We start from the raw sequence: 14,420 nt of genomic DNA on the forward strand, positions 1-14,420 counted from the left end.
TGACATGGTGCTCTGAAAAGTATGGGCTTGAGCACGTTCAATACATGTCTTAAGGCTGTCGTTGCCACTAAATGCACTATGATTTATTATTGTGTAATTGTTCAGTTAAACAATGTTGATTTTGTATTTCATCATCAGGCTGACGCAGTGATAGCTTGCTCCTGATGTATTGTTGTGTGTTCCATTTTTTTCCTGTTCTTTCTCTTTCTGCAGGTCTAGAAGCAGACTCTTGTTCATTGCTGTTTATTTTTGTGGACCCCCCCCCCCCCCCCCCCCCACACACACACACACACCTTTTGTCTTTCCCTTTCTCTTTCACATCTGACTCCGTGTCTGGTCGGAATTACAAAGCATTCAAAAACAATAACAATAAAGTTTTAAGTATCAGGCGTGACATTAAAAGCAGACACTTTGATGCTCCACCTGAGAGTAAATCTGTAAGGCTTGTTACCAGCATTCAGACATCAATTCTGTTTGCTTCACAACCAGACAGGACACGGGGGAAAAAATAAAGAAAAGAAAGAAATCTTCTTAAACGTTTTAACGGTGACTCTCTCTTCTCTTGTCTCTCAGTTAATACGAAGTGTTATATAATCCCTGCAATAAAAAGTTCCAATCTTCTGTTTAAAAGTACCGAAAGAGCCATAAGATTGATTTCATATTTACTATGGAATCTCATGTCTTATGGTTCATTAAATAGATGTAAATTAAATCCTTACACGTTATTCTGAAATGGGAAGAAAATCACACCCAAGCTCCAAAATTCTCAAAATGCCAATGGGGTTCCTTTTGAAAATGTCGAATTTTCTAAATACTTAGGAATTAGAAATGGTCTGAACTTTTCATTTCAATTACTTAAAGAGACTATTTGTAGTTTTTACCGTTAATCTCTGGAAATATCCATTGAAACATTGTTGAAAATGAATTAAATAATGTCCAGTTGTTGAAAAAATATTAGAAGCTTTGTAACATATAACCATAAAAACCAGGACTTAAGTACATAGTGCTCGAGTCTAGCGTCTTTGTGAGATGCCATGTTTCCTTCTGGCCAGCTTGGCGTCCTCCGCCTGTTGATGACATCACACTAGATGATTGGCTGGACTTAAGGAAAACAGAAACACAAATTTAATAACAAAAGAGCTCAACTCTGTCCAAAACTTATGTAAAAGAAACAGAATTGAAAAAGAGTTATATTTTGGCCGAGTGTTATTGTCGTAGTAGGATGACATCATGAGCAGGCGCACAACCCCGAGCAAATCCAGAAAGTACAATGCCAGAAAACTACAATTGGCATTGCATTCTCTCTATGGAATTCACTGAAGGAACATCGAAGTCTGACGAGACATGCCGAATTCACATGTTTTCTCCAGCAGTAGCTCAGAATGTTGAGCGGGTTGCCCAGTAATCGGAAGGTGGCAGGTTCGATCCCGGCTCCGACCAGAGAATGCTGCTGTTGTGTTCTTGGGCAAGACACTTAACCTGCCTTGGCTGGTGGTGGTGGTCAGAGGGACCAGTGGCGCAAGTGTTCAGCAGGCCTTGCCTCTGTCAGTGCTCCCCAGGGAAGCTGTGGCTACATCGTAGCTCATCCCCACCAGCGTGTGAATGGGTGAATGACTAATTGTGCTGTGAAGTGCCTTGGGGGTTGTAGAAACCTAAGAAGGCCCTATACAAAATACAGGCTATTTATCATTCTGCTCCACAGGTAACGACATTTGTCTTAATGTTTTTAAACTTGCAACAGTCAGGACAATATGATATGAAACTACCCTGAAATGTATGTATGTATGTATGCATGTATGCATGTATGTATGCATGTATGCACGTATGTACGTATGTATGTCTAGCACTGCCAATTAAAAGGTAGACTAGGTAGTTTTGGCTGGCTTTTAGCAATCCTTAGTGTCCGTTTGTAGAACCGAAAGCAAAACCTGTCTCCTCGCTGTGCGTTCATCGTTTTAATACCTTAATTGAAGAGCTGAAATGCCTCACTGGCATTCCTTAGTGTCTACAAGAGTGATTCATCACAAAATCTATGGAGCTGAGATTGGGACAATGTAGCATGATTGGTTACATTTTGCAACACATATTTCTCATTTTATAATCTGTAACTTTTGTTTTGTAGCATGTAATTCTGATTTCATAACATGTAACATGGAACTTTCATTTTGTAACTTGCAGAAAAAAAAAACAAATGTACAAGTTTCAAATCAAAACTCTCATAATAGATCAATATATTTTGTAATTGAATGCACATACTTTGTTTTAAAGATACAACAATATTTGATAAATGTCAAGATAAATAAAATACCACTGTTTGATTGTATCATTGTAGTGTTGTTCAAAATTCTTCTAAATGAAAAAAGTTATGAAACTGTAAATAAATAATTAAGACCCTGCTCCATGTACTGCTATTCCTCCTATGCCCTCTGGAGTAACTATAATGAGGAGACCCTGTTGTAATGGGAAATAGTAGAGTAATGTGGGCTAAATAAATTGCTTTAAAAGCTATTTATTTCTATTCTCATTACCGATAGCTGTAATTAGGGTTGTCACGGTAACCGGTGTAGCGGTAAACCCCGGTAAAAAAGTTGACAATAATAATAACCATCTTGTTTTTAAAAAAATATATTATCTCGGAGGATTACCGTGGCTGCGGTGAAGGCGCGATGACCCTTACCAGCCACCGTATCATCTGCTGAAGTTGCTGGCGGCACATGCGCACTTTGTTGTTTACAACCAAAACTTTCTTGAAGCTAAAGCTGAAATGATGGCCAAAGGAGGAGACGGCAGCGCTCAGGACATTTATTATTCCTCAAAGAAGACAAAGTGGGAAGTATGGGCATTTTTTGGATATCTGAAGAATGCCGAGGGACAGTTGATAGAAGATGGCTATCCTGTTTGCAGCACGTGCAGAAAAAGTGTCTGAAGGCAGCAACGCTTCAAATCTCATGACACATCTGCGTGACCATCACCCACAACTCTACAGTTAACGCAAGGCAAGCTAACGTTAGTGTTTTAGCTAAAATGCATGATCCGAGGATTTGGGTTGAGGGAGAATGCAATGAGTCGCTATATGAAGCAGCTGCAGTGCCTCTACCTGCATATAAATCGTGTCACGGACACCCCCATGTTTAAATGACGCTATGCATTACAGGGCTCCCAGGGGCAGATAAGAGTTGGTCTCTCTCCGAGAATAATTATGAATTTAACAATGATTACTGCCTGATGACATTTTCCCACATCTGCAAAGCTCACTGGAAGGACACAAACCGAGGACAATATTTTCCTGATTTAGGTTTTATTACTCAAGTAAGGGTAAAAAAGTATCTGATTAGAAGGCTACTTGAGTACTCAGTATCGTATGGTCTAATATTTTTAAAATGATGACATCAAACAGACACAAAATAAGAAGTTATGGGCAAATATTGGTATTTTAAAGACTAAAGGGGAAAAATTTAAACAAATAAACAACATAATTACAAAATAACAAATTTTAGGCAAAATTTAGACACAGACTGAGGACAATATTTTCCTGATATACAGGGTTTATTTAGTTGTCTGAAAATGTAACACATTTAAAAAAATACCGCGATAATACTGAAAACCGTGATAATTTTGGTCACAATAACCGTGAGGTTAGATTTTCACACCGTGACAACCCTAGCTGTAATACTCTCTTAATTGTAGAATATCACCTTGCTTGGTCTTAGGATGATTAATTAGAAGGTTCTAGGATTCTTTTAATTATTAAGGGATCGTTCACACTTCGTTTATGATTCAAGAACCAGTCAGTGTTTGCAAACAAGTAAGAATTTATTTTACAAACAATTAAGACTTTGACAAATGGTTTAAACTATTATCCTGTGAGTGGATGGAACTAAAAGATGGGTGTCTGAAAACTATGTGTGAATATGAGATAATGAATCAGAATCAGAGATGCGTTCTGGATATAAAAGAATTTGGTTTGCATCTAAACTATTAAGTTGCTATTATCAGAACCACATGCAGACGCTATCTGTGTGTCTACATTACCCGGATTCGGAGACCCCCTTGAGGATCCGAAAGGGAGAGGGGTCGGATGACCACTGGCACCGGAGGGCTGTAGAGTACCGAGGTACCACCTTTCAGTCCAGAGATGTCTCCCTGGTCACGAAAGATGGATGGAAACCACGCGTCTTAAAATAATTCGGAAGGAGTTTTGCAAAATCAGCTTTGTTCTGCAGGAAAACTATCTTGTTGTTCAGCTTTGCAAGTGCAAAAAGGTTTAAGGTTTTGACAGAGTGTCAAAATCTTTCTGAGCTAGAGATCTGCTAAGAGATGGCCAGTCTCTAGCTTTCTCTCCCGACTGCCGAGAAAGCAGAGCGGCTGGTTTATATACCCGCTGTTATCTATGGCCAAACTTACCAAGAATCTCAGAAACACTCTCTGAGATGCAGAGTTTCTGATTCCAGGGACAAGGTTAGTTATGTGTCATGCATTCTTAATCTTAACCTTACTCTCAGTCTGGTGTAATGATGGCCTCATCCTGTAAACATACTAAACCATCATTGAATACAGATTCCTGAACATTTCATTGATTAATTATACATGGCAATATGTAATGATTTTTAATCATAAAATCTTCTTTCTTCAATGATTATTTTGAATTATAAAATGATTACTTTAATTATGAAATCTTCTTTTCTCTGGGAATAAACATTTATCTAAAACAGTTCTCTTGTGAAGGGCCTTGGGGAAAGGAATGCTACAGTTCATCTTCATCATCTGATGAAGCTGCGCTCAGCTGATGAAGTCATCTGATTTAAATGCTGAGTTGTGCAGACTCACAGACTCCTGACAAGGGAAGATACAGCAGAACATGTAGCAGCTAGGGTTATTTGCTCTGGCTGCATATGACCTGTGGGATCTTTCGGGATCCATTTCGTGACATTACACTGTATTATAAACTAGAAATGAAACTAAAACAAACTTCAATGCCATATACTGTATTTTAATATTGTGGTGTTTCACAAACTAAAACCCAGCTCCATGTACTCCTGTTCCTCTCCTTTCCCCTCAACTGTGTAATGGGTGGGTACTTGTAGTATTATGAACTGCAAATTAAAGAGAAGCAAAAGTCTTTACTGTGAACTAAGTTTACTGTGTATCTTCATTCCTTTTGCCGTTCTTTTTCAAACAGTTGATTTTCCTTCCTTACGAGTTCCAAGAATCAACCAAAAGCACCATTAGCTGATGTTGATGGAAGCTAAACTATCAAGCTAACGTTATCTTAAACAGTTTATTTACCTGCTGGAGCAGATTATGACAACAATGTCTCATTTGTCATCATCACCCAGTCTGCCATTGTATTTAGTGAAGTATGGAGTGACAAAATATAATAATAATATTACTATATTACAAAATTATAAACAATTTGATTGTTAAAGATGTATTTCAATGTCAAAATATGCACATTCTACCTGAGTTGATGTTTTAAAGACCAGGTTCATTGAGAAATCTTTTTCTACTTGTTACTTTTTAATTTGTAATTATTGAATTATGATTGGTCACTTTGAGTTTAGCATTTGACATCTCACTACTGGGAAAGCTTTTTGTTGATTTACTGTCCAGGAAAAAGCAGAATGTTTCTCGGGAAGAAGAAGCTAACCTTTAGCATTAGCAACTCTACAACATGACAGATCTTCAGGCTGGTGTTACTTGTATAGAGAAAACAGCAACGTTGCAAAGCAAATTAAGTCAGTGGTTTGTGAGTTAGCGAGTTGCTTTGTTGTTAGCCAATCAGAGGCGAGATGTCCAAATATCATGAATAGTAATGAGAAAGACTCTAAATCCTAGATATATGTTTAAAGAGCTTGACATTAAAGGAGTACAGTAGTCGTATAGTACAATTAAGAAGCAATAAATGCATTGAGAAAAGATTTCTGTCTTTTGGCAATGTTGTCAAAGAAAGAAGTCAAACTTTTTCAACAAGCATGCTAAATTATGTATGGTGGTAAAAAAGCATTCAAACACATCCAGTCGAAGTCAGTCTAATGTACATTTAGACAATTAAAATCCCCCCAACACCACCACCCCCTATGGTGCCATTCAGGCTTATTTTACTCACCGGTTGCACATACACAGAAGTGCTCACACACAAGCTCATTAAGTGGCCACAGCTACAACCACCTCACTGACAATAAATGTCTTCTTTGCTCAGTTAATGGGTCAGTGAACAGGCATTGTAATTTAGCATTATGACAGCTTCTCTATGGTTTAATGGTCAGAGGATAACATGACATTTCATTCAGAGAGTAAATAATCCTGTGGATGTGCCAAACGCCACGTTAAAGATGATTCATCCCACACTTCTGCAGCCTGAGCCTCGTGCCTCCTAATCTGGCTTCTGAATAAGATCAGGATCCTGCTGGGATCATGTTCAGCTCAACACCAACACCCATAATCTGACAAATCGTTTAAATAGAAGGGCTATTTGATGATATTTTTCTTGATAGAATTTCTTCTGTAACTTAATTTCCAAACATTTCCAGAAATGGAGAAAATTGGTACCTTTTCACCAAAGAAATCAAAATAGTTAGAAGTTTTTTAAAAAGTGATGAACATCAAAAATTTACTGAAAAACAACCTATTAAATTTATGAAACTGCTTTTAAGGTGTGGTTCAACCAAGAAATAAAACTATAGCAACTAATATGGCAAAAATGTAAATATTTGGGATCAAAGGCACATTCTAAATGAAGGGGTATCCTGTAATCAGCATCAAGGATGTCTTCAATCTTGTAATCAGTCAGTCTGCCTAAAGGGTCAAAAGTAGTCACAGTGAAGATCAGAGAGAAAACTACTGACTCGCAAATTATACCATACCATACCATGCAATTCAATACCACACCATTCCATACCACACCACGCTATACCATACCATCCTATTCCAAACCATACTATACCATACCATACCATTACCATACCATACCATACCATACTAAAGGTTTAGACAAGCAACCATCTGAGTTGACCAGTAAATTAAAGGTAAATAATACCATCTCCAAGAAGACTATATGCCGATTATCACTTGTAAGTCGCTTTGGACAAAAGCGTCTGCTAAAACATAAGACTGATGTTCATGTGACTACAGTTTAAAGGTGCATTATATAGAAATGAAGTAAAAATGACACCCTGTGGTAAAATTTGGTTTCTGCAACCACTTTTAAAACTCTGGAGTTTTTTGCCAGCCGTTGCCCAATTAAAATATTCGGCGCTGCAGCATTAGCTTGCAGGAGACATGGCAACCCCACACTCACTGATGGTAAACAGTACTTATGTCCCTCCTTCCTTTGTTTTGAAAGGAGAAAAACTGACAATCCCTGCAGCCTGCTGGATATGAAATATGTTTCAGCATAACCTTCCTTGATCAGAAAAAAGTGCTGATACTGAAAAAGGAGCCTATAAAATCATCCAAAGTCATTCAAGCTCAACATCAAGGTGCATCACTTTCTGATATTTTTTACCTTTAATGGACCTCACAGAAAAAAAAACATGGAATGTGAGACAAATCAGATTCTTGGCAAATCACATCAGCTCTTTGTTAACAGAAAGAACAGTAAATTAAAAAAAATGGAGCATGCTTACTGTAATACATGGAGAAAGTTCAGTTTGCAACATTGTGGAGTGTGATGTTCTGCCCAATGTCAAAAAGCTTGGTTTCAGTCTCAGATCATGGGTTCAACAGGATGAAAGCTCAAACACACAGCTAATAAACATCCAACAATGATTGAGAAGAAAATGCTGGACTGTTTTAAGGTGCTCTTCTATGAGCACTGATCTAAATCCAGTTACAGTAAATATTTGTAGACAAAACTGAAACAATCTTGATAAGGAACCCTTCAGACCTGAGACACCTGGAAAGGTTTGATCATTATTCTTCCTGTTGTGAAGAATAATCTGATGTCCATTTCCTTAGAAGTCCAGCTGACATTACCAAATATATCATATTATTTCATTTTAATGTTACAGATGGTATGTGGTTAGAGCTAATTCTTTAATCTAGGAGAAATATTCAGAGCAACAGGCTGACTGGATGAGAACATGTTGCTAGAAATATGAGTGGAGTTTGAGCCCAGCTGTGTGTCGACACACAGTATAATTGGCCTGTGGTGAGTTTAACAGGCAGGTCTGCTGAGGAATATATTGCCTCATTATAAAGGGCAGTGTGCGTAAAAAGCTGAGGCAGGGCTTCTTGTTGTGTGAATGAATGTTTTGGTTTCTCAGGTGTCTTGCAGGAAAACAAATGTTGCCTATTATATAATAATAAGTGGGTGTGTGAGACCAGCAAAAGGCATACATCGTGATAACCTATTGGAACACTGCAAGGTTTTTTTTTTCTCGGAACTTCCTGACAATTAAGAAACAATAAAAAATGTAGTCGTATATTGTGAAAAGAAGAAAAAATAAGCTAATTTATAGAAAACACACTGTAACTTTATCTTTGTTAATACATATATTGTATGGAAATAAAAAATATGTTTAAAGGGGGTAACAAGATTAATTTAATTATAGATTTAAACATTTTATTATATAATAAAAGGAAAAAAATACAATGAAACCAGTTCTGGGTGATGACCAGAATTTTTTTTAATGGAAGGACCCCCCTAAAAAATGTTTTTAACAAATAAACCAGGAAAATTAGAAATGTTTTAGATTACTTATACTCAATAAAATTGTGCTTAAAATGTCCTTATTTGGGTGTTTTTCTAATGTCATTAAAGATGTATTTTAAAGAGCACACCATCAGAAAATGTAACTCCACCCCAGTCAAGATTTGAAAAATGCCATGAAAGTGGGCGTTGCCAGGAGGCACAGAGTGGCATGGCCAAGTGTGAGGAATTTCCATCCTGGGAGGGAGGGGGAGTGGGAGGAGACTGTACCGATGACGTGAAATTGTTCCAGCCCCGGTCATTCACAAGTATAAAATGCAGTAGCTACTGTTCTGCCACAGGGGGCAGCACTAAGACGTTTTTAGACCTAGATTCTAGATTCAATCAAGTTTACACAAACATGTCAAAAAATGCACAGAAACGGAAAGATTGCATTTGTAAAGACTCAATTATACAGTCAATTAGCAACAAAAAAGTTATTTTGGGGTTTAGTTACTCTTTAAAGCTGAAGCTAAAAAAGATGCTTCTATTTGAAACAGATAAATGTATACAGTGAATTTAGATTAAAATGTTTTTTTTATTGGTTTCTTATCTCAGTCACACATCAAAGTTCATGAAGTGATTCTCGAAGCTTGGGATGGGTAACCCATATGGGTCATGAAATATCTAATAAAAAATTAATTATTGAAATTCATTTTAATATTTTCATTATAATTTTGTAAGAAATAAAGAAACAATAAAAAATGTTTAGGTAGTCTGTGTTGCCAGAATGTTGTTTTACTGACTCAGAATTCATGTTTTCACTCACAATCTGCTGGAACTAGCCTGACAAGCCAGCCTATAGGTGTGAATTTGCAAAGCAAAATTATTTTTGCTTCAGCAAATGACTCGCTAGGCTATCTGGAAATTGGAAAAATAAAGATTCTGTAAGCTGAAATGTTTGGAGACTAACAAGCTGTGCAATGGCAAGAGTGTGTTTACAAGATTTAAGTCTATTCATGCATAAAGGAGGTTATGTTTGTTCTCAAAAATGAGGAAAACTTTTAAATTTTGCACATCCTGAATTGTAGTTTCTCCAGTACTGCAAAAAAAAAAAAAGATCAGCTGAAGTCTTTGAAGCTCAGTTCTCTTCTCAGGACAGATTAAGTGAGTTTTTGCATTCTTTTCTGAGGCAAATTTTACAGTTTGATGGCAAACATACAGTCAGATTAAAGCACCTCTTTGCCAGTGGCAACAAATGACTGAAAGGTTTCTGATAACTGCCAATTAAAGTAAAACCACACTCATCTTTAAACCTACAAAGAGTCTTTGTGTCAGTTTTATGAGCTCATCCATAATGTTTATCTGCTGCTCTTTAAACACAGTTAATAGCTGCTGAATTACTCACTGACAATATGTCATATAATCTCTTTAGTTTATATAACAGTGTGCATGTTTTTGCAAAAACACAGTCTTGACAATATAAAGTGTACCGGATAAGGATGGGAGGAAGAACAATGAATCGTTTCTGCAAATACCTGCAATTTACTACTGTTTGGTAAACAGGTGTGTTCATTCACAACTCCTGTACAGTTAAATTGTAAAATGATTTGACTTTGTTTAGTGCGTCACAGCTCTCCATACAACTTCTCACTTTTAAAATCTTTCTTCACATTAGAAGTATCTTTAATTTTCATTAGAATTCTGCAAAGCTAAAGGCCGTTTTGTGACTTTTTCTCTGAATTCACTCATTGTATATTTTGAATCTCATAAATATAAAAAAGTTTTACATGTGTGTTGAGTATGAAAGAAAATTCTTCTTTAAAGTTACAAAATTCTTCAAAAGTAATTGTAAAAATAATTTGTTTTCGTTTTTATATTGAACAAGAGGTGGAACTTCCCCATTTGATCAATTTTGTAATTTTGAAAAAAAAAAACCTGTTTAAAAAAATGATCTGATTTAGTAGCAGTAGGTTTCTGATCAGGCGGTATTTATTTTGAGCATCTTCTCAAAGTGACAAGTTAACAGCTCCTCCACAACCCACTCAACTCAATAACAGCTGAAGTTTCTGCATCAGCTGTTTGAAAACAACTCAGTGATATCACGTTTGCATGGCAGATTTCTGGATAAACAAACACTTTAAAGCCTCAGAACAAAAGGAAGAACCTAAACAACCATTAGGTTGGATCACTACATTAGATTCATAGAATCAAAATGAGGCCACACAAGCCCAAACCATGACATCACCTCTACTGTGTTTCACATAGAAGCTTTAATGGGATCGTTTGTAGATTATTTCTTTCTCTAAACTTTTAACCACTCTGGTAAAGGTTCATCTTTGTCCCACTGGCCAAAACAACTGTCCCAGAATCATTCAGAGACATCATCTATCCTTCTGTTGATGTTTTCTTCTGTGAACTGCTGACTGCCTTCGGCGGGATGATGCTGATGTTTTATTCGCTCTTCGTGTTTGACGTCTGTTAAACCAGAAGTTCCTTCAGAACACAGAATGGAAGTACAGGCTGTGGTCGACGTTTGGATTTCCCCTCTTCTCCCAGCTTCACAATTGCTTGCATTGGTGGAAGTACAGATACATGGATTAAATATTACTTAAAGGTGTGGAATACTGAGAAACAATTTTAAGTGATTTATTTTATTATAATCACTCACTGTGAGTTTTTCATTAGCATTAGCATTAGCTTCTGATAGAAAATAGATGGTGAAATGCTAGGATTTGAAATGCCTGACAGCATGACATCACACTGTCACTTAACATTTATGGACTCACCCATCTTGACTTGTGGCGGGGAAGGCTGTTGTTGGTTTAGTCTCAAATAGCAGAGAACTTCTCTGCCTAGTAGAAGCTAACCATTAGCATTAGCAACTCCACCACACAGCAAAACTCCTCCAAGCTTGTGTTGTTTGTGGAGATAAAACATCAATGTTGTAAAGTAAACAAAGTCAGCGGTACAGTTACATTGCTGTTAGCCAATCAGAAGTGAGATGTCCAAATATCAGGAGGTAATACACCAAATCTTGCCATCTGAAGCTCTCCTCTGATCTGGCTATCTTCTAGATCCTGAAAGAGGAACACCAGGGCTTTTTGTATCCAGAGTACAACTCACAAGGCATTCACTCCTACTAGAGACCACTGCTAATGTATTGATTAAACAACTAAACCACAATTTTAATTAAATGTTGAAGTATCCAATTTTGACTAAGGTAAAACTGTTGAAGCATGCACTTTCAAATGTACTTAAAGTAAAAAATTCTAAATATTCAACTAACATTTACATATGTGTTGTGTGTTCAAATGAAAGTACTATTAGGCCCATTCTCAATACTCGCACTGTGCCCTGCGGTCTTCAGCAAAGTGCACTTGGAGAAAGTGTGCAGTAGGGTTCGAGAGCGTAGTACACAAGATTGCAAATAATTGCAGAATTGAGACAGGGAGCATTGCGTCATTGATCGCAACGCATGCCGGGAGGCTGGTCGCAGTGATACTTTTTTCATAAACCTTTATTAACAACTTTCAAACAAACAACAAAGCAATTATTTAAAATAACTAACTTCATTGCTGCTTTGTCTAAAACATTCAGAGCATCAACTAATCGTCCTAAAATGAACAAATTTTATTAGGAAATACATATTTTCAGAGAAGGAAATTGAGCCTTTTCTCCCACAGCAATGACGTATGGGTAATACCCTTATCCGAGGTCCGCATCGCTGCAGACTTGGGTGAAGTGCAGATTAAGGGTGCAATGGGGGCGTGGTCAACTTCCACACCTGAGAATCGGAACACCTTACGCACTCGCACCCCTAGCCGGGAACGCACAATTGAAGGGCACGTGGGTGCAAGTGCAAGTATTGAGATTGGACCTTAAAGTACCTTTGGAACTGCAGTCCAGTTTGGACAGGGGAGTGTGATGCCTGTATCCATCAGTCTTAGGGTGAGGTGGGGGTCTGACCAAATACTTTATAGAAAATGCAGTAGAGTAGAAAGTACAGATAATCACTTAAAAATGTAGTGGAGTAAAAGTTAGAAAATAATTAAGCCTCAAGAAAATGACTTACAGTGCAAATGAAGAAAAAATGTACTGAAGTACACCAATGATGTACTTGTACTTGATAACATTCCACCACTACATGTTGGTTACACCTCTAACTACAAATGAAATCTGCGAAGGTTAAATCCTAATGTGAAACTGACGGGAAACATTCAGCACTATTTACTGTTTGCATAATCAATGCATTAAGATACCTGGGCAACAACAGGCACCCTTCAGTGTTAAAGTGCTTTTGGAGGAGAGTGCATATGAAGTAAAATGCAGTCTTTCAGATAATAATCATTTTGACTTTTTGAGTTTCTATTAAATTTTGCAGAACTTTAATCTTAACACTCAAACATGACCACTGAGTTATTGGACCTTTGGTTCACTGACACATTTAAAAGTTTAGTCGTTACATTATGCCTGTCCTGACCCCCAGAAAGCATTCTACTCAAATGAATGCTCGTGGCTTGTTGACATGAGTTAACAACAAGAATATCAAATGAGCTGGATTGAATAGGGTCTCAGGCTGATTGGCAGCTGAATAGTTAAAATTCAGCTGGCTGTGTAGTTTACTGGAGGGCTATGGCTGATTTCATTTGCATGAGGATGAAAACTGATTTGAAATAATGTGATAAAGGTGTAAAGAACACGCTGTTAAGTCTAGAAGGTGAGCCTGGAGGCGCACCACGCAATCAATGAAGCACAAAGTCTTATTATCACCAAGAATGAAAATGTAATGTTTGACATATCAAATGGGAGGAGGTCCAGGGCAGCTCCAGCTACCAAACAAAAAGAGTCTCTGTCAGGCCTGAGGAGCTGATGTGATCATGATTATTATGTCATGAAAAAGTCAAACCAGCGGGGGGAGCTGTTCAGAGAGTCAAAGTCTTTATTTGAGTGATGAAACAGCAGCGTTTGGGTTTATCACTTGTTTCCAACAAGGACACCCTTCAGTTTCTGCTTCTCCCTAAAGCAAAACACACACACACGCTGACAGAACACACAGCAGCTTTTGTTTCAGCTGTCGTGTTATTGCTCCATTTGGCTGCAAAAGATGCTGTCAGCTTTTCTACACAAACAGCGGGCTCCTTCTACTTGATTTCAAACTTCCATAAAACACGATTCTTCCTCCTTTATCCCTGTCCTGAAACAATGCACTACATCTGGGAGATTATTTAAAACGACTTGAGCTGAAACTTAACAGACTTAATCCTGCCTCCTGATTTCCTGCCACCGTGTGACATCATCTGCAGACGTCGAGCTACAGATGTTGGCATCTGTGCCTGTTTGGATTGCCGTGAACATAATCCCAAGCAGGAAGAGAAAATAAATTCCCAAGTGTTTATGAGAACAGTTTCAATAGCTGCATCACTGCAGCTTGTTATTGTTCTCCTGTCTAAAAGCTTGTTATCAGGAGGAACTGTCTGTCAGAAGGTACAATATAAAACAGGCTCGCTGCTATTGAAATCCCTGAATGCAGAGAGCTCCTGTGACATGAATTAAGATCTTCCTTCTCTGCTTTTCAGTCGGAGCTCAGTCAGCATTCCCAGGAGGACTATGAAACCTCAAGTGCAGGAGGGTATAAACCCACCTAAAGAGGGGTTTTTCATTCCTCTAACCCTTAAACATAGGCTGACATAAACTTTTATTGCTCAGCAGCTTAGCAGAATACTAAGTACACTGAAAAACCAAAAGTAAGAGATAAAACAATAGCACACAACGAGAGTTTCACTCGTGC

Source organism: Nothobranchius furzeri, chromosome 9, assembly GCF_043380555.1.
Source record: "Nothobranchius furzeri strain GRZ-AD chromosome 9, NfurGRZ-RIMD1, whole genome shotgun sequence".
Taxonomy (NCBI): Eukaryota; Metazoa; Chordata; class Actinopteri; order Cyprinodontiformes; family Nothobranchiidae; genus Nothobranchius; species Nothobranchius furzeri.